We start from the raw sequence: 24,001 nt of genomic DNA on the forward strand, positions 1-24,001 counted from the left end.
GTCCTCCATGCTTCTAGTGGCAATGTCATGGTACCATGATGATGTGAGGTGCGACAGCTAGAGTGCAGCTACCAATCAGCATTCTCACTCACTGGTAGGGGTGCCACAGATCTTCATATTAGAGCAGACTTTTTTTGGTAAACTAATGAATGGCTAGGGACATCTTTTTTTTTCTCCCAGGAGATGAGCTTTACAGAGCCATTCCACACTAACAAGCAAAACCAATCAGTAGCTGCAATTCCAGAGAATGCAAACATGCTAAAATCAGAAATTACACTTAATTAACCATAATTTTTACCTGATTGTTACACAGAAACTATTGGTGGAGGGTTTGCTTCCTAAAGCTTGTCCTGTGTTACTTCCTCTCTCTCTTTCATAAACAACCCAGTTTGGACTCATAACCCAAACTCATCCCTGGTCACAACTTCGCTGCAAACTTCCATGCAGGTCTAAAACTGAAAGTTCGCTGTAGGAAACACTTTGATAGTTTAGCGTTCTGTATGTGAGTGACAGTAAGGATCCTACAATGGGTGCTTTTGGGAACATTCCTCCTGAATGACATACTCATAAGCAAAATATTACCAAATGACCAAAAACAAAGGAGCTGGATTGGGCACAGAAAAAAAACAGCTTGCCTGGGGTATTGCCCAATTATCGGCTGTATGCCATCACCCAATACCCACTTACCACCTTACCCTATTACAATAATTAAGCCAGACAACTTATTTTTGGGTTTAAAATGGCCATAGCAGCCTATTTTATTACACAAAAAACAAACCATAACAAACAACTTTAATAAAAAGAAATAACTGAAATGAACAACTGCATAGGATTTTTGAAGGCGCCCTTGACTGCTCAAATCTCTGTATCTGGCACTACCTCGCCTATTATGGCCCCCAGCCGTGCTTTACGCCAGCTCTGGGACAAATTTAGGCAAATTCACCAGCCGATACAGCCAACTATTACTTCCGCCCTTATTAGGGCAGGTACACCCCTATCAGAGATGGGCCCAACCCATCTTTTTCCAAAGAAATTAACTATCCCTGCCTTCAAAAACCCTACAACCTCTGCCAAGACGCCCGGCGTGAGACCTTACTCCTAGGCGGCCCGCCACACCCACAGAGCTCTTTGAATACCGTCTTGTAAGCCCAGGAACCAAAGATCAATCCCCACTGCATTCAAATGAACCCCGTCCCCTCTCAAGTACAACCACGGATCCTGCTCCAATTCCCTGTGACGGATCGCCAAACCTCCGTTGTGGACAAAGAACTTTGCTACTGCTTTATTGATCTTGATCCTGGCTTTATTAATCCGCTCCACAGATACCGCTAAATGCCAGGAGGCCCTAGCCACCATGTCCGACCATACTACAATTGTGTCTGGGAACAGGGTACGCAATCTTAATAAATCATATTTAATGTCCCTGCATAATGTCCCTGCATAATTTCCCCCCACATGAAGCAGAAGCACGTCGGGGGGCCTGTCTAACCTGGCGTAATGGTGCACTTCTGGAAGAACCATGGACCACCACATGCCCCTGACCCCGATCCACCTGATCCTGACCTGTTCTCTGGAGAAGCCCAACTGGCGACCATCATGCCTAACCTCAGCCCTCTTAGCCCCCCAGAAAACGTAAGAATGGCCCAGGATCCACACCAAACATTCCGGACCTGTAAGGCAACACAAAACATAAACAACACAAATCCCCAGCACCAAAACGCCACAACATGAACCCAACAAATGAACACCCACAAACATGAACGAAAACCACAAGAAACATAAACACACATAAAACTTGACCACCCTTCTCTGCCACCTTCCCAGTGCCTTCCTACAGCCTACCCAATCTCACAATAGGTGAGGCCGCACATACAGCCTGAAACGTTGTGACTCCCATCGACCAATTTGTCGCACCAGCTTGTCTTCCAGGCCCCAGCGGGCCGCTTCAGTGGCCGCTCCAATTCTGAACGAATGGGAGGAGTAGTTCAGCGTCGAGAAACCCGCAGCCAGGAGACACTTCTTAAAAACTGCCCCAAACTGAAACCTAGACAACGCGGACCCATTTCGATGTTGAAGAAAAGGACCTTGTTCCGTGCCCCTGATATCTAACCATTCCCGAACCGCCCGAACAGGGCACACTGGCGACCCCCGTACTGCTCCTAAAGTAACCCATGCACCCTTTTGCATGGGTTACAGTTTTGGACCTGCGAATGAAAAGGGACACCACGTCACCCCTGAGCACCACATCAGCCCAGTCCAACCCACCACCTCCCCGTTTTGACCTGCACACTAATTCTCCAACTCTGAACGCCCCAAAAAACGCCAATATAAATGCCGCTCTAAAAAGTGCAGCCTCATAAGGCGATGAGCAAACCTCACCCATGATACCTGTGATAGCACCTAGCATGCTGAAGGAAACCGGGCGGCGAGGATCCCTTGCGGCCTTTCCCCGTCTGTAGCCCCGTAAAACCCTTTTTACCAACGCATGCTTAATGACATCCACAACCCCCGACAATTGAAACCAAAACGCTAAGCCCGACAGTTTTTGACCCAATTTGGAGGCGGAAACTCCGAATTCCACGTTCCTGCCAATGAATTCTAGCACCAAGCACAAACGGTCACCTTCGCTAGAACACCCTCCCACCTTCTGTTCGAGTGCGAGCCACTCCCCCCATACCTTCTCATATGTGGTCCACGTGGCAGTGCACACTGAATCCCTAATTAGCCCTGTTACCGTTCAAATTCGGTGTCCCATAAGTGGTCCGGGCAAGGCCTGCCATGCTGCTCCACTCCCGGCGCCAACACTTTAAGCCCCACTGTAAGCGAGACAATGCATCAGCCACATTATTGGTCACACCCGGCACATGTACAGCACGAATGTAACAATTCAGACACAAACATAAAAGCACAAAATGCCTAAGAAAATGCACCACCGGGGGGGAAGATGCGGATATTTTGTTAATAGCCTGCACGACCCCCAGATTGTCACAATGAAAAAGAACCCGTTTGTTCCTGAATTCCTGCTGCCAAATTTCCACCTCCAGCACTATGGGAAATAGCTCCAACAGCACCAGATTGCCCAGCAAGTCCGCCTTGCTCCACGAGTCCGGCCATGTACCAGCACTCCACTGACTCCCAAAGATCGCTCCATAACCTACTGCCCCGGCCGCATCTGTATACAGCTCCAAGTCGCTCGCAGAAACCATCTCATCCATCCACAAGGACCTACCATTAAACTGTGACAAGAACAACTGCCATACCCGTAAGTCGTCTTTGTGTGCCTTAGACAAACGCACAAAATGGTGCAATGCCTTGACCCCCGATGTGGCTGCAGCCAAACGCCTGCAGAAAATCCTGCCCATGGGCATAATGCGGCACGCAAAATTTAACTTGCCCAACAAAGACTGCAATGAACGCAAGCGAATCTTGTTGCTGCCGAAGGTAAAGGACACTGCTGCCCGCATGTCCTCCACCTTGTCAATGGGGAGCCGGCATTCCATACGCACCGTGTCAATCACAATCCCCAGAAATTTTAGCGTGGTGACCGGCCCTTCAGTTTTTTCTTGCGCCAGAGGGACACCGAATAACTCAAAAACGTATTGCAAAGTGGTCAGCAGAATATAGCACCCCCTGCCCTCCGAAGGGCCAATCACCAAAAAAATCAAAAAATCGTCCAGGTAGTGAATTATGGCATGCAAACCGGACACGTCCTTCACCACCCATTCCAAAAATTAGCTGAATGTTTCGAAAAGTGAACAAGAAACGGCACAACCCATGGGCAGGCAGAGATCGACAAAATAATGATCCTCCCACATGCATCCTAACAAACAGAAGCTGTCAGGATGCACCTGAAGTAGGCGGAAAGCCGACTCAATATCTGTCTTTGCCAAGAGAGCCCCCCTGCCGAACTTGCAAACCCATCTAACCGCCTTGTCAAAAGATGCGTAAGAGACCGCACAAAACTCGCGGTCAATGGCATCATTAACCGACAAACCTTGCGGATATGAAAGATGGTGGATCAACCGAAATGAATTGGGTTCCACCCCCAACGGAGAGACAACCAGCTCCGCTAAAGGGGGTGCATCGAAAGGGCCCGCCATCCTACCCAAGGCCACTTCCTTAGCCAATTTCGCCGACACCACCGATTGGTGTTGTCGTGCGGACAATAAGTTATCAGGGACAGGAGGAACACAGGATAAAGTGCAAGGGATCACAAAACCCACAGAAAAACCGTGTAAAAGAAGCCGTGCCGCTGCTTGCTCAGGATACCTACTTAGGAATGGAGCCAGTTTTTCCACCTTCACCGGCGTCCTCCCTCTTGCCAGCTTCACCAGACTTACCTTTGTTTTGCTTGAAGCATTTTGCGAGCGGATGAGATCCCTCGCAGCCCGAGCATTCATGTCAGAACCGACATGATCCCCCGGAATCTGCAGTTCCCTTCATTGAACTGCCAACAGAAACCTTTCCTCTTTCCGGCCGATGGTGACGCGGTTCCTGCTCCCCCACCAGCCCTCCCTTGAAAGGGAGTGTTGGTCGCCCTTGCCTGGGTCATCAACTTCATCCACAAGCTGATATCCTTGTGGTCCCACCTAATCGATGGCCTGAGCGCCTTGCATTCACCAATAGCATCCGCATAGCAAAACAGCGTGGAGCACTGGTATGGAGACCTCTCGCCTATCACGCTAGCAAGAATATTGAACGCTTGTAGCCAATTCCCAAACGTCCTGGGAATAAGCCGGTAGCGCCTCTTCTCCTCTTCCTCCTTCTTACTCTCATCTGGCTTGACCTTGTCTAGGTTGAACTTTTCCATAGGTATCAGGGAGAATATCTCCATGTACTCACCTTTCCAAATCCGGTCTTGCACTTCCCGTTTTAAATGAGATCCCAGTGGTCCCTCGAAACACATAGACTTCGCATTTTGCAGCGTCCGCTAAACACACACCCTCATTGTCCCCCGTTGACTTCTTTCCCTCCTCAGCCGCTTTTTCCGGAGTCTGCGACAATGCTACTTCGGAGGTCGTAGCCACTACCGCTTGCCCTGCCCCCACCTGAGGGGACGTCACCGACACCCCTCCCGCTAGCCCCCCTGGCGAGCCCTTTGTGGCCACAGCCCCTGATGAAACTACTGGAGACAGCGCAGCTGTCCATGCTGATGCCAGGGAAACAACCCCAGCCGTACCTGTGCCCGTGTCGCACCTAGCTAGCACCTCGCTAAAACCGGCCATAAACGCTTGTAGCAAGCCGGCCACACTATTCACCCCGGCTGCCGGCTCCGGCACCACCTGAGGCACCCCTGTCAAGGATCCCCCCCTTACAGCGGTGCCCTGGAAAGCTCCCTCCCTCACAGCAGTGTCCTGCCTTAGCCCTGTCACAGCACCCCCCCACAGAATGCCGTCCTCCTTCTGCCACCAAGCCCCCCTTGTCCTGCACCTGCCCCTGTAACAACATCCCTGTACCGACCTCAGACAAAGACGACACAACATCAGACAGGGGAGACACATAGGGATTGTACTCACCAGGCTGCCCAGACCGCGCAGCCGTCGCTCCGGATCCCTGTAGCTGATCCTCCGATCCTCTCCCCGAGCCGTCATCCGCCCCCACCTCTCCATCTTACGATGACGTCAGTTCACCTTCCGACCGCTCAGCCTCATCCTGCAGCCTGCCCGCACACCTTCCGACAGGCGTCGGCCGATGACGTCACTGGAGGCCGCCGTTCCGTTCTCCTTCGTGTTCCTCCTCCCAGCTGCGCTCTCTGCCTTGTTGTGGTGACAGAAGCGGCATGCTGGTCCCGCTGAGCAGTATAATGGGCGCCGGCTCCCCTACTGGTACCTCCGCTTCTCCTGCTGGCAGTCCCGGCCGCCGTCCCAGGCATTAGGCCGGCACTGGGCAATCTTCCTCTCCCACGCAGGGCTGCTCTAACGGCAGGCAAGCACCCGCAGATCCAGCCGCACTGTCCCACATATCTGTAGAAGGGGGGTGGGATCGGGTGGCTAACCCACTTTTTCCCCCAGGGGCATGCCTGTGAAGGGGATTCCTCCCAGCCCTGCCAGCCTGCTGAGAAGGCGATCTCTTGGCCGCGGAAGCTGAAGGTTCCATTACTGGGCTCCCAGCGCTGCGACACCCCCTCGGGGTCAATTCAGGGCTCAAGCGCTCAGGAGGCCGTGACCTCCTAGTGCGTGTAAAAGAAGGGGCAGGTGTAGCAATCACCTGCCCCGACCCCGGCAAAAGTCCCGAAAGTTGATCACGCAGCCATTGCGGTCCATTGGCAACCGCCGCTGCGCGAATAGTGGCCAGCATATTTTCAAGATCCTCCATCCTAAATCTGTTCACTGCAGGGCACAGAGAATCTTCTCAGAGAATCTGCTCAGTTGCTGCCAAATTCCAAGTGATGCTGAAAGACCAACACCCACCTAACAACCCATTAGGACCACCCAGCTACACCCTGCCCCACCCTACTATCCTCCAATGGGGTACCTTTTATCATATCCCTCCTAATTCTTATCCCTCCTACCAACTGTATCAATTTATTAAACAACCCCCACCTTGCTATAGCCTTATAGGGAAAACCCCATCATGTCGGCCCTACTCTTATGCTGCGCTTCAACTCCAGGCCTATACTTTCTTACTTTCTTTGTAATGTACACATATTCACAGCATGACTCTGCAGGAATAAACTGTTTGCTACATCTGTACTGGCACATTTTCATTTAATGAAAGTGGAACATTTTTGAACAGAACAGAATGCAACTTGGAAACAAATTTGAGAGACAGTAATTGGAAACCACAAAGTGAAAAAGAAAAGTGATGCAGATATACAACAGTGTGATTAATGTTTCCTGTGATGATCTGGTCATTTACAGTCTTTATGTAGCACTGGTAGATTTTTCAATCTACCGCTTCTAGGTAAATTTAGTGGATCATCTGTTCTGTATATAGTTCAGATTTAATTTACAGTTAGATTAGCCTCTGTTCTAGTTTGGCTGTGTTGCGTGCAGTTCCGCATTCTGCCTGTGGGTGTCGTTGTCACCTTGGGTCGGTGTTGGAAAGCAACAAGCTGAAGTATATGAGTGCTCTTTTGTCCCGTAGACAACTCGGCGGAGGTGGTCCTCCGGGTTGCATTCTGGGAGAGAGTATTTATGGGACAGACGTCATGTTTCAGTAAGCTTTACCTCGTGGCCCTCCTGGCCTAGAGGCATGTGTTAGTGAGCTCCTGGCCGGGAGGGTTGCGTTGCGGCAGCCGAGCGGGTAGACCCAGAAGCCTGTCTGGGGCCTGCTTTTGCTGGGATGGTCCTGTGCTGTCTGTCCTGCGGGAGGAAGCCGGACAATTGGGAAGATCCAGGGGAGGACCCATCTTGGAAGGGACCATGCAAGGCTGGTCTTAAGAAGGGCCTGGTGACTCGATTGGAGGACGCATCCTAAACTACTCTACCACACAAGTATTGCCAGGTCGGCTTAAAGTTTCTGGTTTTGTGTTTTCTGTTCACTGAAAAACTACTACATCCTGTGGCAGAGGATCGTACAGTTTTGTTTCACCCAAGTCTGTGGCAGAGACTTTTTGTTTGTGCTGCGTCCGGGCTGCTAGGTTGGTGAGAGGCAGGCAAAGATTTAATTCTGAGCTGGGGATCTATTCATCCCAAAGATTCCAATTCCTTAGTGCTATGCCAAGAAAAGGTATTTGAACTTCCCTGCAACTCTTCTTCTACCTCTCTCCTGCTACTTCTTCCAGTTATCTCCCATTAAAGCATTGGAAAAGTACTCAAGTGACTGGTGCCTACATTATCGGATAATAAGCTCAACGGGACCCTAGACCCGGTACTGGTGAAATTACAGGTAAAAAAAGGTGACAGTAACAGCCCGCTAAAAATCAGCAGCTCCACCGTGAGTTAGTGCTACATTTATTTTATACAAGGCTGGTGGCTGGTGTTCATCTAGGGTCAAGTCATTCCAGACAGTATTATTGCCAGCACTGTTTGTGGATAAACCCGAGGCAAACAACTAAATACACAGATGAAATACATATATGAGATGTGTTTTCTTGCAGAATGATTTCTATTTCTGCCAATTTAGAGATTTTCATTGTACTGCAGAAGACTTAACTATATGTGCTGCTTCTCCTTCCCTCTCTCTGAGCTCTGCTGTACAGAAGACTGTATGAGGCTGATCCTAGGTCAAATGTAGGTACAGTATTTCCACTGCTTAAAGTGGTTGTAACCCTAAAAGAGCCTTTCACTGGCAGCCCCTCTCCTTTATCTAACAATAACACACTCTGTAAGTGTTTGTTTAAAAAGATGCCTCTAAATACCTTTTTCCAGGTATCTTCAGGCCGGTCACGTAACTTCCAGCCAATCTGCTATTACGATCCAGGGCTACAGTGGGAGGAGCTGAGACCTCTGACGTCAGCCGGTCATCACATGACTGCCATTCTGGCCGCTTGGCACCTCCCACTGTAGCCCTGGATCATAGTAACAGAGCGTCCGTGAGTCACGTGACCGGCCTGAAGACAACTGGAAAAAGGTATTTTGAAGCATCTTTTTAAACAAACACTTACAGAATGAGTTATTGCCAGATAAAGGAAATGAATTGCCAGGATGTTTTGTAAAGTTTTTCTAATGCCGCGTACACACGGTCGGACTTTTCAGCTACAAAAGTCTGACAGCCCGTCCGACAGACTTTCAACGGACTTTTGGCGGACTTTCAACAGACTTTCTAACGACCGGACTTGCCTACTCACGATCACACCAAAGTCCGACGGATTCGTACATGATGACGTACACCGGACTAAAATAAGGAAGTTGATAGCCAGTAGCCAATAGCTGCCCTAGCGTGGGTTTTTGTCCGTCGGACTAGCATACAGACGAGCGGATTTCTGGGTCCGGCGGAGTTACGACGTAAAGATTTGAAGCATGTTCCAAATCTAAAGTCCGTCAGATTTGTGACTGGAAAAGTCCGCTGAAGGTCCGGTGAAGCCCACACACAATCGGATTGTCCGCCAGATTTGGTCCGTCGGCGTCTGTCAGACAAGTCCGGTCGAAAAGTCAGACCGTGTGTACGCACCATTATACGAATAGCGATAGGAGGGGGGGGGGCAGAGACACAGACATGGGAGCTGACAGGCAGAGAGGGAGGGGGAGAGCAGTACAGAGGAGAGCTGCGGATGACGGAGGGACGTAAGCTGACCACTGTAGTCAGGGTTCAACAGCCCTGATTATCATGGTTAGAGGAAGAATGGCTGATGCAACAGAGCAAGAAGACAGTGAACTGGACTTCTGGAGGAAGATAACTTGGTTGTGCAACCAACATGGAGAATGCAGGGAGGAAGCCACTGTGGAGACCATGTGCTAAGCAGCTGAGAGCACCACAAAGTTGCAGTGAAGGGGGGAATGGTGGTGTGTGGCCAGAGTTTGTTGGAGCTATCTGAAGCTGTGCTGCCAAGGAGAAAAGTGCTGATCCGCGACTGCTGCTGCCATCATAGTCTGTGCAGTGCTACATATGAGGGGAGCTGGATCCTGAGAGTCCACACTGGACTGGCTGGATGAGGCAAAAGACTGTGACCATGAGCATACCCCTGACCATCAGGAGAGGACCACTGGCTACTACTGCTGGGCGCTAGCTTGTGAGAGAGGACTGTCTGGAAGCAAGCAGGTATGAGTGGAAAAGACTGGGCTGCTGCTGGCTGAACAGAACTCTGCCATAACCAGTTGTGGAATTGCAAGGGTTGCAACATTCGCACTTGCGATGGGGCACTGGCATTCCATCACTGTCGGGGGGGCCCCAGCTGGGTTGCTATTCACACGGCTCTGAGCGGAGAGCGTGTCTCTCATTGAACAGGAGCACAGAGACACCGGCATTGACAGTTCTATCTCGCCCTCTGTCCGTCCTCTCTCGCACGGGATGAGAGGACACAGCTGATCTGCTCTCCCTTCTCCCCCCTCCCCTCTCCAGTGTGTGCTCCGCGAGCAGTCAAGTGTGAAGCTAATGAGCTCACATTTTCCGCGGAGCACACACAGGAGAGGGGAGGGGGCAGAAAGGAGAGCAAATCAGCTGTGTCCTCTCATCCTGTGCGAGAGAGGACGGACAGAGGGTGAGATAGAACTGTCAATGCTGGTGTCTCTGTGCTGCTGTTCAATGAGAGACACGCTCTCCGCTCAGAGCTGTACTGTCCTGAGAAGGCAGATGGCACTGATAGGATTCACTAATGAGCACTGATAGAAGGCACTGATGGGTACTGATAGAAGGCACTGATGGGCATTGATAAGCATTGATGGGCACTGATAGGAGGCACCAATGGGCACAGATAGGCCGTATTGATGAGCACTGATAGGCAGCACTGACAGGAGGCACTAATGTGCACTGATAGGCTGCACTGATAGGTGGCATTGATGGGCATTGATAGGTGGCACTGATGGGCATTGATGAGCACTGATAGGCAGAACTCATAGGCTGCACTGATGGGCACTGAGGAACACTGATAGGCAGAACTCAGGCAGTATTGATGGGCACTGATGGGCATCATTTAAGAGTCTTGATAGGTGGCACTGATGGACGCTGTTAGGCAGCATTAATGAGCACTGATAGGTGGTGCTGATAGGCAGAATTGATGGGCACTAATAGGCGGCATTAATGAGCACTGATAGATGGCACTGATGATTGGGGCACTGATTATCAGTGTAAACAATATACTGACATTCTTGACAGTTAACAGCAGTCCTTTCCTAACACAGACACAGCGTGGGAGGAAAGGGCTGCGGATAACCAGCAATTCTGTTTACATGTAATCTGCTGATCACATGGTAAAGGGCTGCTGGGATTGCGCTGGATGCGTGTCCCAGGGGGCATGCGGGAAACACGGTTTAAGGAGGATGTCCATGGACACCCTCCCAAAATTGGAAGGCCGGGGCTCGGATGGAAGGGGGGCCCCTCATGGTTTTTTGCACCCAGGCCCTGAAGGTTCTGGTTCTGCCTCTGGCCATAACTGTCCACAATTAGGAAAGACTGCTCATCTCGCAGTGTGTGGTGTGATTTGGATGCCTGGTGTGAACAGACTGTACTAGATGACACTCCCACCACTTGTAAGAAAGGAAAAGAGGGACTGTCTCACCAGGATGACAGCATCTTCTATCCCTGTGTGAATTTAACTTTTACTAAATCAGAGCACGTGTTCAGAGACACAGAGGAGGATGCTCTGGGTCCAATAAGAGACCAATATTACACAAGTTATTATTTTGGATACTAGAAACTGTTGTGCTTTCTTCAAGGGCCCCAACTGTGCTGGCCAAATTGTTTTTTCTTCACTGGCCAGTGTGACAAAACAGGGACTGTTATAGCATGTTAGGGCTGTCTTTAAATACTGTTGCTAGGTAAACAGCAGGCTGCTTGTGGTGCTATCCCAATTTATTTGAATGTTGCTTGCTGCCCATCGATCGCTACATGTCTAGAAAACTTTGCAGAGGGCGCGAAGCACCGTGACCTTGGCATGCAAACACCCCCATTCACTGCCTTTTGCAGCATAAGGGGGATGGCTCTGCCCCAACCGCAAACTTAAATGAGGCCTAACATTGCACAAGTTAACCTTTTGTCTGCTGGAATCAGTTGTGTTTTCCTCAAGTGTCCCAACTTTGTCGGACAACATTTTTTTCCATCATTCACTGGTCAGTGTGACAAAACAGGGACTGTTATGGCAAGTTAGGACTGTCTTTATATACTGTTGCTAGTTAACTGCAGTTCAGTTTTGTTCATTTCTATTATTCTGAATATTGCAGGTAGGACTTTATTTCTCAGAGTAACATTGTTGTCTTACTGATTGTATATGTACACTTGCTAACCCTCTCTCTTCTTAGCCTATCATTAACCTAATACATTCCTCAATTTGTGTTGGTAAGTGCTAGGTGAGTGAGGTGTGTGTCATATTCAGGTATGCAGAGAAATCACCAAAACATTCAGTGGCTCCTCTGGGGGTAGCACTCAAAGTGGGGGCTCCTCCAAGATTTGAATTTGGACTGGCAAAAGAGTGATGATCAGCACCACCAGTCACCATGATGGACCCCATCATTACTGCTGAGTGGTGTGAAGAGCAAAATGGCAGCTTTGGGCTCTGCTTAGTTATGGGCCTTGCTGGTGTCACCTGGACAGATGAACAGATCCAGCAAGTGGTATTGATATTGGAACCTAACCAAAAAACATTTGTGGTGGACACAAAAGTTGACCAGACAGCCTCATGCTTTAATAGAATGGGGAACAGGAATCCTGACTGGCTTTCAAGGGGATAGCATACAGCTACCAGGGGATCTTAAAGCTTAGCTTACACAGCCAAATATGCGAAACAGACACCCAGAAAATTCTGGTTCCATACAGTCAGATTCAGGAGTACTGGCTGCTGCTACCACCGACCCTCAGGGTTCCCCCCGGCCTCATTCTTCACTAATAAAGGCAGTAGAAACCCTAGTTCAGAACTGAACGTCATCCAACAATTATGCGTATTGCAAGTTGAGGTTCTATTTTGGAAAAGTCCCAGTGCCATTAGGGGAAAAAGATTTTGAGACTTAGATAGATCAAGCAGTCCATGCTATGGAGGAGTGAGAAGTCAAGAGAAAGAGGATAATCAAGAGTCTGAGAACTCCTGCTTCTGATGTCATTGAAAACTTTAAAAGAGTCAACCCAGGCTGCATGGTTACTGAATGTCTAGAAGACTTGCGGGAGCTTACAGGCAAACTGAAAACTGTTATGAACTTGTTTACATGCTTTCACATACCTATAAATATAAGGGAGAGGAGTTGTCTGCCATGTTATGCGGCTGGAAAAGATTCTACACCAGATCTATCTAAAAGTCAACACAGAGCCAGGCAAGGCGGGCAAGCCTTTGTTGACACAGACTTCTAAAGGGACACTCCTGTTAGATCACATCATGTTGAAACTTTGAACCAGAGATCAGAATGAACTGTTAACCTACTCCAAATTGAAGAAGAGGCTCTTTATAAGGCCAAGAAAGCTGCTGTTGGTTCATCAAATGCATCTGTTATGGAGATAGAAATTATAGACACAGTGGAGATCCAGTAGCAGCTTTAAAGACACAGATGTCCCAGATGATGGCAGTGATGACTGTGCTGTCTGCCAGGATTGCTACACATTTGGGGAAGAATGGGTCAAGACCTACTCAAAGGCTCCACAAAATGCTCCCATTGAAAAGCCATCCAGATCAGTGGTACGCTATAATGCCCCGTACACACAGTCGGATTTTCCGACGGAAAATGTGCGATCGGAGCGTTTTGTCGGAAAATCCGACTGTGTGTGGGCTCCATCTGACTTTTTCCATCGGATTTTCCGACACAAAGTTTGAGAGTTTTGAGAGCAGGCTATAAAATTTTCCGACAACAAAATCTGATCGTGTCAATTCCGACCGTGTGTGGACAACTCAAAGTGCCACACATGCTCAGAAGAAATTCCAAGATGGAACAGCTCGGTCTGGTAAAATTAGCTTTCGGAATGGATAGAGCACTTTCATCAGGCTGCAATGTTTAAAATTGTTACAGCACTCTCTCTTCTTCTTTATAATGCTAGAAGAATTAAGTAGTTTTGCTGCTCATATTCACACAGACTTCTCACAAACTTATTTCTTTATTATTTATCGTGATTCCTTCAATATATTTTGATTTGTCACATCTGACAACATTTTTTTTTGTTTTTTTTATTTTTGTTTTGTATTTTTTTCAAGGCTGATGTTTTTTTTTTTTTTTTACTCCAGAATATTTTTGTGTGTGTTTGGTGTTTCAAGTTACCACAACACCATTATTATCTTGTATTATTTAATCTCAAGGAGGTTGCTTGGTGTTGGTGTCTCTTGTTAATTTCACATTGTATTTTTGAAATGTACTTGCCTCCTCACAAACAAACTGTCCTTTTTGAAAGGAAACACACATAGGCGAGTATAAATGAAACAAAAATTCCTTTATTAAGGGTCAGAACCAAACAAAGAGGGAGGCAACGCTGGATAAACATCATAAATTGGCGAAGCCTTGGACCCAAAGGGCAGACATCAATTCTTTTACAGCAAAATTGGTGGTCTGAGGAGTCCATATATAAGGGAGTGCAGTCTGGTCCAGAAGACCCAGAGATCCTGAAAGCAGCAGATGATATGTATGTCCCCACGCTGTGGTACTACAAGAGGCTGCATCTTTTGTCAGACCAGACTGAACCCAGGTCATCACTCTATGGTCTTCCTTCCACGCTTCCTTCCACACTGTGGCTCTGGTGTTGGAGATGTGGCAGGAGTAGGACCTGGAGGAGGAGAACTATGTGTGAGGTCACAAATGTGGGTTGCACATGTGATTTGGTCCCTCAAGCCCTTATTTAGAGCTTCCAAAATTAAGAACTCACACAGGAGTCGTTGGCCCTCCTCCATCTGCATCATTTTGCATGCAGTTAGGCCAGCAAAGTCCTGCTCCACACTGTGGGGTGTTCTGAGGGCCTCTGTAGCCTTCCAAAATAGGCCTATGGCAGCCTCCTCCAGGTTACTCCTCTTCCTGCCACTTTGTCTTTGAAGGCAGAGGGGAGGGACCTGGGTATCAGGCAGCCTGCTTGGCCCGGCCACCTCCTGGCTGAGACTTCCCTGTGTATGAAAAAGGGACATCGTTTTAGTTTTTGCTTCATCAATCACAATCAATTAGTACAAATTAGTACTCCAAACTAACATCTATTTAACATCATTGATTGGACAACCAGCAATATTTAGAAGAATGCTATATCTGGCTCAAGCTGGGTTCCTCCACATGTTGCTGCCTGGAAGGCCCAGGTTGGGCGTCAGAAGCCCCAGCTGGGGGGAGAAGGAAGCGTGGAAGGAAGAGTGGAAAGTGCTGGCCTGGGTTCAGTCTGACCTGCCAGAAAATGCAGCCTGTCATAGTACCACACCCTGGGACATAAATGTCATCTGCAGCTCCTAATCTCTGGGAATCCTGGACCTTCTTGTGCTCCCTTAGATAAGTGCTCCTCAGGCCACCAATTAGGATCTTCAAATAGATGATGTCTGCCGTGGGGATCACCGTCTTCACAAATTGCAGCAAATTATCCAGCACTGCCTTCCTCTTTGTTTGGTTCTTATATTCGGGGTGGTTTATCTGCCACAGACAGGGCAGCTCCCTGAACATATCAATGAAGATTGGCATAAAGTCCTGATCCTTCAAGATATCCATTTTAACTGCAAGAAACAACACAAGACAAACCCTAATGTCAGCCTAAAGTCTTCTAAACTTGTGCAAATACAGGCCTCAAACTAGAAGCAGTATAGGCCCAATGTTAAATCTTGCCTTCGCTATCACGATCGGCACCTCCGTTACTCCTTGCTCTGCTCACAGATCGTACGTACTACGCACGCGTGTTACGCTTTATAGACACTGCGCATGCGTGAAACTCCACCCGCCCCTGATGTTCTTTCTAGTCTATTCCCCGCCCCTTCTCGTTCGGCTCAGTGGGGGAAGAGCACATGGCGGAGACACAGCAGGTGTCAGATAATTACACCAACGAGGAGGGGGAGGAGCAAAGCCCAGAGCCTGAAACGTCCCGATCCAGACGTCGGGGTACGACGATCGAAAGATCAGCTAAGGAAGCGGTGGTCGGACCTGAAATTAAGAGAGCATGAGCAGTACAGAAGGATCCGGAGAGTGTTGCAAAAAAGTAAGTAGTTGTCCTGTGTTCCGATTCTTTATTTTTCTTACGTTCGTGCTGCTCCATGTGCTTTTCTTAACTGTTGTACAGTTTAAAATGGCAACTTTCATGTTCATGGGCACATTATTTTAAAACATTGTTCGTTCGGCCTAGAAAACACCATTGTTTTGGCCATATGCATTTGCCAACATTTTTTATGGCCTACTTGTCTGAAAATAATTTGGTTGTGTAGATGGGTTTGTAACTAGAATGCAATGCACACTAGATTCTGTGTAAGGAGAGGACACTCAGCAGTTTTCACATCTGGACGCTGGAGCACTAGTGTGGGACACAAGAACACACTTTTTATTAGGGGGTCCACACAGGTGCTCCAGTGTATACTATAGGGGTGTCTCCATCTGTAAAGTTTGTACTAAACAGGTAAAGTATTGAAGCTTGACAAAGGACAATAACATTTCAACATCTTGGAACTCTGCCAAAACAGACAATTGTACCCCACTTCCAAGCAATGTTTCATATTCCTATTTCTGCCATCAAATATCTGTGTGCTAAGTATACCTATTTTTTTTTACATAGGGGATAAAAGACTCGGAGGACACCCCTCATCCGGGGAGACCAGAGACCCCCTACCTCATGAAGAAGTGGAGATCCACCCAAGTCAAGCAGAGCAGGAGGAGGAAGGAGACGTGGTGGAAATTGTCACCACAACAGGTGAGTGTCTGCGACCACAGGCTCAGGTAAGAGATGGATGCTGGCAGATTTATAATACATGGTGTGTTTTTGTTTCTATCTTTTTAGGTGATCGTGATGTTGTGGATCCAGATTATTTCACCTCTGAAAGTGCATAGATCCTGATCGGGGAGATCATGGGGTGTAATAGGGACTTGGAAAACATCCAGAAAAGCATCAATGATGTTAAAAAAAAATGAAGAACATCATTGATGTTTTAGGGAGAGTTTAAAACCAAGCAAAATCCCTTTGTTTTTTTGTACTTTTTGTGAGCTAAAACTTTTGACCATTTTTTGACATATTTGCGAAAAGCCAAATTTTGAAGATGCATACAGTGTGTCAACATGTGCTATCTGCCATCACGGGAGATCAATGTAGGCATTTTGGGGGTGCAAGCCCTTCCTCAATAGTAAAGTAGCTGTGAGGAAGGGGTTGCACCCACAAAACACGTCCCTTGATCCCCCGTGATGGCAGATAGCACATGTTGACATTCTGCAATTTGTGTGCATCTTCAAAATTTGGCTTTTCTAGGGGTGACTTCACCCCATCTGAAGGCAATATCAAACAAAGTTTGTAAATACTCATGTCTGATATTGCCTTCAAGTTCTACCAAATGTGAACTTTGTAAGTTCAAGATTTGTGTCTTTCTTGTTGGTTTTAAACATGCCTGTTTTATCTTAAATGGACATTTCTACTTTTTCTAATGTGACCCCAAAAATTGTTATACAACAAACATGTTGGTTTGTTTTAAAAACCTTTTACAAATGCACATGTGATTGTGCTGGTATTAAAAAGATTGTTAATCAAGAATGTATGGATTATTGTTTCAACGCTCCAAAAATTTTGCTGTGCTCTAATTGGTGTTTTCTGTGACAATGGGGGTTATTTCCTAAGGGAAAATCCACTTTGCACTACAAGTGCAGTTTCAACTGCACATGTAGTGCAAAGTGTCTTTGCCTTTAGTAAATAACACCCAACAATGCTTTGTAATGTTACACAATCACGCCATTTTCAGGACTCACCACATTTCTGTCAGGGTCAGCTAAAAGAAACAAGCAGTAAATGTTACCAAAGATTTTAGTAGTTAAATTTTTTTGTTTATTTGAAAAAGGGTTCAGACATTGTCTGGCATATTAATAGCCCCCCTACCCGCAAAGTATTCAAGGTATCTTAGACGGACATCACGGGCACTCAGGGGGGGCAAGCCAGGATGGCCACTTTCAAGCGCCGTCAGGGTTGGTTCATTCTGAATTCCGGCCTCAGGCCCAACTGAGCCAGCATAGTTGGCAGAATGTTGCCGTAAAAAGTTGTGTAGAACACAGCATGCCAGGATGATGTGATTCAGTTTGTACTCCGCCATGTGTATGGGTGTAAGAAATAGGTTGAACCGGCTGGCCATGATTCCAAACATGTTCTCCACCACTCTTCTGGCTCTGGCCAGCCGGTAATTAAAAACCCTCTGGTCCGGGGTAAGGGTCCTCATCGGGAATGGCCGCATAAGATGGTCCCCTAGCACAAACACTTCATCAGCAACGAAGACGAATGGGAGTCCTTCCACATTCTCTTCTGGAGGTGGCAAGTCCAAGCTGCCATTCTGGAGATGCCTGTAGAACTCCGTCTGGGTGATGACTCCACCATCAGACATCTGGCCATTCTTCCCCACGTCCACATACTAGACATGTGCACACTGAAATATTTCATTTCGGAATTTCGTTTTCGTCCGAAAAATAAATGTATTTAGTTACTCCCGAAATTCGTTTTTATTTATCTCATTTTTCGTTAAAAATTGCATTCGTCCGAAAATCCAAATTAAGGTCGAATCTGTCATTGAAGGCTTATGGTGTCTGTCGAATGTACAGCTAAACTGTACAACGCCGTATAGTTTACTTGCTCCGTCGAATCTTCTTAGAACTTTCAACAGACACCATAAGCCAAAGTATGTGTGTACTTAGTTCTAGCTATTTTACTGCTCCTCCTCTTTGGTTACAATCAGCCAATAACATTCATCATCATCATTATTTTTATTTATCTTTTCTCCCCTACGTCGAATCTTTTCTCCCCTACGTCGAATCTTTTCTCCCCTACGTCGAATCTTTTCTCTCTACGTCAAATCTTTTCTCTCTATGTAGAATAATCTTGGACTAATAGAGCTAAGCTTAGGCACATTCGACCACAGGTTTGATGGACACAGACTGTTATTGTCATCATCATGTCGAATCTCCTATCTATATCGAACTGTTGTAGCAACGAAAACGAAAATAAAGCATTACTTTGGCCAGCCCCTCCTTAGTTACACTATTGACAGCCCACTGGACAGGTAAGACGTGTCATAATACAAAGATATAAATCCACACTGTACACATTTTAGCACATTTGGAAATTCTGCTATTACCTATCAAGATAATAATAGGATACAAAAATGTTAAACAGTACCATTTGAAAGTATTCAGGCAGGCCCTTGCACTACATGCGTTGGTGAATTCATCCCTAAATCTGACCACAAAAGAGGTTGGTATAGTGTGTATGGGTTTGGCAAAGTCAGCAGATAGATGATTGAGGATAGATAGAGAATTGGTATCAGCTGACTTAGCAGTTGGGGGGAGGGAGGGTTCCAAATGATTTGGGGACCGCCCAAAAAAAGCCTCTGAAACTCTGCCTGAATTTAAACCACAAATCACATTTTTAAACATTTTAGGGGGTTTTTAGGGTAAAGCACTACTATGGAGCTGATAAAATACATTGTTAAGTGACTACATGAGGTGAATATAGGGCAGGAGAGCATGCTGGGGAGGTAAGTGAAGGCAAATATGTATGAAGGAGAAAAAAATTTATTACATAAAAATCCAGCATGCATGAGGACAAAGGGGACATTCACAGCATATTACAATCATGGTAATTTGGGAATGAGGAGAGAAATACAATATATTATCAAACATTATATACAATAAAATGTGATGTTAAAGGATAAAAATCTTACCTTAATATACTCCTTCTGCAGGACCTGGATGATGGCAGAACAGGTCTCTGGGATAATGATACCCAGAGCCTGGGGGGAGATGCCTGTCGAGAACTTGAGGTCCTGCAGGCTTCTCCCTGTCGCCAAGTACCGCAGGGTAACGACGAGCCTCTGCTCCGCAGTGATGGCTTGCCTCATGCAGGTATCCTGCCTGCTGATATAGGGGGTCAGCAAAGCCAGCAGACGGTGAAATACGTGGTCCGTCATCCTGAGAAAGTTCCTGAATCATCAGGATTATTCTCACGGATCTCACAGAGCAAAGGCATATGACAGAACTGGTCACGCTGAAGCAACCAATTCTTGGTCCATGAACTCCTCCCCACCCTGTTCATGGACTGGACTTGTGTCAAGGTCAGGACCCCAACACCAAGCCCCCGCACAGCACGAACTCTACAAGGAGTACGTATACGCAACATGGCTAGAAAACGGTCGGCTGCTCAGAACGCAGTAACAGAACGCACTGAAGAACAGCAAGGCCTGTGAAGAGCGACCTGAAAAACAGTAACGAACGAACAAGAACACAATGACTAAGTCACGCGGAACTTGCTTGCACGCACTGAAGAGCTGATACAAACCCACAAGCACAAACTGAACCGCAGAAAACAATCTGAAAGCCACGAGTCTGAGAAAGCGCAAATCGTCTCTCACCAAACTTTTACTAACACGAGATTAGCAAAAGGAGCCCAAAGGGTGCCGCGCTTGGTTCTGAACTGGCCTTTTCTAGTCTCATCGTACGTGGTTGACGTCACCGCGTTGTTGGCGATCGGAAATTCCGACAACTTTGTGCGACCGTGTGTACGCAAAACAAGTTTGAGCCAACATCCGTCGGAAAAAATCCTAGGATTTTGTTGTCGGAATGGTATAAAATAAATACTGCGCTAACACTAATTAAACTTACATAAGCTGCGACTAAAAAGTAGTAAACCATATAATCTAATAAAATTCAAAAAGTTGCGCTAAAAAAATTAGAGTGGCAACAGGCAAGTGCCTAAAGGCCTCATAAAAAATGAGGATAAATAGTGATCACTAAGCAAATATTTCAATGCTAATCAGTGTATAAATGCACCATAAAAAATTAAATTTGTAGAACACAGATATTACTTTCTATGTCCATAAAAAAAGAAACACTCAATCATAAATAGCTTGATGCGGGCAATAAGTGAATGCCTCAAAACACTAAGGCAAAAAATATAACAGTGTGACAGAAATATGTCTAAGAGAGCCGTGTCACAACATTAGAAAAATAATAATCAATGTATAAAATAAACCAAGCTTATAAAATCCAAAAAAAATTCATAGCTGTACAGAAACAATAATGATTATAGTCCGTACATGCTTCGTAGCACACATACAAAACAAAGTAATAAGTGTCCCCAAGTGCTGAGTAAATATTGGAACCAAAACTTGCTGCAGTGAATAGGGTGCATAGACAGACCTCCACCATTCAAAAACTGCTGCCTCTTACCAGAAAAAGTTGTCTTCTGGGTGTTCGAATCGCGGTGTCGTCGGGACGTAGCTCCTCCTCCCCTAAAGATAAAGTGGCACCCAACATTTTTGACCCTCCTATTTCAAGACCCAGTTTCTTTTCTGAGCTGACAGGATACTTCCAGTGTAGGAGGTGTCAGGTCTGTTCGATAAATGGTTGTAGGAGTAGAAGATCGGTGAACTTTACTTCTACTTGCACACGTAAATCCTTTACCATTGAGCCCTTTATCACATGCTCCACTACGGGGGTCGTCTACTTACTGCAGTGCCCGTGCAGCCTGCAGTATGTGGGCCGAACGAAAAGACCCCTGCAGGTGAGATTAAACGAACACATTAATAATATCAGGAGAGGATTTACAAAGCACTCTGTATCAAAACATTACCTGACAGCTCATAGCAGGGGCCCCACAGGCACTATTTTTCTGGGGATAGACAAATTCAAGCCCCACTGGAGGGGTAGCATCTTGTTTCGTAGTATCTCCAGATTAGAGATGGACTGGGTCCATAAATTGAAGACCTATACCCCCTTTGGCCTTAATATCGATGTCGATGTTAACTCTTTTATAGACAATTCCTAGAGAGTGGGGGTTAATTTTGTTACCATCCGGTTTCTTTTTACACATTTTTTATTTTTTTAGATTTATACATTATATGTGAGGATAATACCTGCATTCATGGCATACATAGACGCTTTATGAATTTTTGTACTTGGAGTGCTCTCTCATTTCAGGGAAACGGTACCTTACTTTTAATAATTCTCCATTTAAATATTTTTTATCCATTTTTACTGTGTCTTTGTGTTTGGTGACCCCTGGTATTTTGATTATTGTAATAAAAAAGAAGGGAAGAAGAAGGGAAGGAGAGAAAGGAAAGGGAAGGGGAAAGGGAAGGGAAGAAGAAAAAAGGAGAAGAGAAAAGGAAGGGAAAAGAAAGGGAAATTTCCCTTTTTTTGTGATATATATAATTTTATTTATATATCTAATCCTTTAAGTAAAACCAATTTATCATTTGACTGCATGGAGTTTTTTCTTTTTTTAAGCGAATCCTTTTCATCAGCAGTCTTGTAATTTCTTTGTTATATGTGTTGGATATGATAGGCTCGATAGGGACTATCCATACACTGTCATTATGCCCCGAACATCTATCACAAAGGTAACGCTTTGTATTGCCCATACTGTTTCCCTTAAGCAAGATGGCGCTTCAATGCCTTCTATAGTAATGAGATGTTGTTAGTGTGTCTATTTAAGCGGTGCGTCGGGACGTTGCTCGCATCCCGTGATCACGTCCTGTTGTGACGAAAATGGGAGGAGGAGCTACGTCCCGACGACACCGCGATTCGAACACCCGGAAGACACGGGTTGTCTTGGAGCCGGCCGGCTTTCCCATACGCTTTTATATACAACTGATTTTGTAAGTGCAATCCATATCCTTTTTTATTCAATAAACGTTAGATTTTATGCTATGTGGAGCTCTTTATCTCTTTTATGGGGACACATCCTACTTACTGAGGTGTGACTGGCGGAGAGAGTTCCTGGATTCGGATGACAACAAGTGCCTGTTGTACAGATCCCTGGCTGGGGTTGTAGCCATCCGCCCTTTAGATCTCCTATAATTAAGAGACCAACTTTTTCTGGTAAGAGGCAGCAGTTTTTGAACGGTGGAGGTCTGTCTACGTACCCTATTCACTGCAGCAAGTTTTGGTTCCAATATTCACTAAGCACTTGGGGACACTTATTACTTTGTTTTGTATGTGTGCTACGAAGCATGTACGGACTATAATCATTATTGTTTCTGTACAGCTATGAATTTTTTTGGGATTTTATAAGCTTGGTTTATTTTATACATTGATTATTATTTTTCTAGTATTGTAACACGGCTCTCTTAGACATATTTCTGTCACACTGTTATATTTTTTGCCTTAGTGTTTTGAGGCATTCACTTATTGCCCGCATCAAGCTATTTATGATTGAGTGTTTCTTTTTTTATGGACATAGAAAGTAATATCTGTGTTCTACAAATTTAATTTTTTATGGTGCATTTATACACTGATTAGCATTGAAATATTTGCTTAGTGATCACTATTTATCCTCATTTTTTATGAGGCCTTTAGGCACTTGTCTGTTGCCACTCTCATTTTTTTGAATTTTATTTGTTGTCGGAATGTCCGATCAATGTCCGACCGTGTGTACGGGGAATAAGTGTGGGGGCATTGGTCACTACCACCTACCACTGTGACTGTCCAAGCCCACCAAGATCCAGAGAAGAGAGAACATTACAAGCTGGTGGAAAACTTCAGAGGGCCACTGGTAAAATAGTCAGCCAGATACCGAACTAAGTCAGCTTGCTCCAGTTCCCAGATTCAAAACAAAGAGCAGGTAGGGCCCAAGCCTTTATGTCAGGTCTCATCTAAAGCTTTGATTAGGTTGCCTCAGACTCAGGCCTTAGGTTGTGGGGGATCATTGCACACCAAACCCAAAACCATCAGCCTAGACCAGAGATCCTCAAACTACGGTCCGCTGTTGCGGAACTAAACATCCCATGAGGCATTGTAAAACTCTGACATTCACAGACATGGCTAGGTATGATGGGAATTGTAGTTCTTGAACAACTGGAGGGCCATAGTTTGAAGACCCTTGGCCTAGACGATAACAGAATCACCATCAGACCAAAAGAAAGGTTAAACCTCAAGCATCAAAACAAGTCACCTCAGCTCCTCTAAGCAAATTTTCTGACAAGCTGCTGTGCTCTTCTATAGTACCTGTTAACAAGGAAGGTGTATATATGCAAGCTTTTCTGGACTCTGCACTCAAGTGACCTTTCTCTACCACAATTTCTATGACAAAAACCTTAAGCACTTGCCTCTACAGAAGTTAGAAGATCTAGAGAACTGGGGTATAGGGATTAAGAAGCCCCCTATGATGGGTACCATGATGAGATCAAGCTTTACCTCCCAGTCAAGCTTGAATTTGGTCCCATGATGGTAGGCGGGCCAGATACTACTGACACATTAGCCATCTAGTGTTCCTGCCCTCCAGGGGCTAATCAGAGTTCCGTAATAGTGGGGGTGAGCCCCAGCTGAAGGAGTGGGAAAGCTATGGAATTTGGACAAGATGGAAA

The 24,001-nt window shown here is 46.2% G+C and overlaps 1 protein-coding gene across 1 annotated transcript in view; it reads left to right on the forward strand.

Annotated features, from left to right (window-relative positions):
- The window catches only part of LOC141111043 (transmembrane protein 26-like), a 78,744-nt gene that overhangs the window by 33,102 nt on the left and 21,641 nt on the right, over positions 1-24,001 (forward strand). The window lies entirely within an intron of this gene.

The sequence above is a fragment of the Aquarana catesbeiana genome, linkage group LG10, assembly GCF_042186555.1.
Source record: "Aquarana catesbeiana isolate 2022-GZ linkage group LG10, ASM4218655v1, whole genome shotgun sequence".
Taxonomy (NCBI): Eukaryota; Metazoa; Chordata; class Amphibia; order Anura; family Ranidae; genus Aquarana; species Aquarana catesbeiana.